The following is a 268-nucleotide window of genomic DNA, read 5'->3' as shown; positions in this document are numbered from 1 at the left end:
AGAAAGAAAGAAAGAAAGAAAGAAAGAAAGAAAGAAAGAAAGAAAAGAAAGAAATCTATATTTTCAGTACTCATACAAACCAAAGGAGATAAGCTAAAAAATATTGGGCAAAATTTCAAATCAGGCAACCTAAAAGAAAACTCTCCAATGTATGGGATATATTGTGTATATTATATATACATATGCATGTATGTATATTTTACCATACAATATATTAACTTGCTAAAACTGCAAACTGATTGCAAAAATTACCATTTACCATTCAGAG

Source organism: Phoca vitulina, unplaced genomic scaffold, assembly GCF_004348235.1.
Source record: "Phoca vitulina isolate PV1807 unplaced genomic scaffold, GSC_HSeal_1.0 scaffold33, whole genome shotgun sequence".
Taxonomy (NCBI): Eukaryota; Metazoa; Chordata; class Mammalia; order Carnivora; family Phocidae; genus Phoca; species Phoca vitulina.
Note: the sequence above shows the minus strand (reverse complement) of the source record.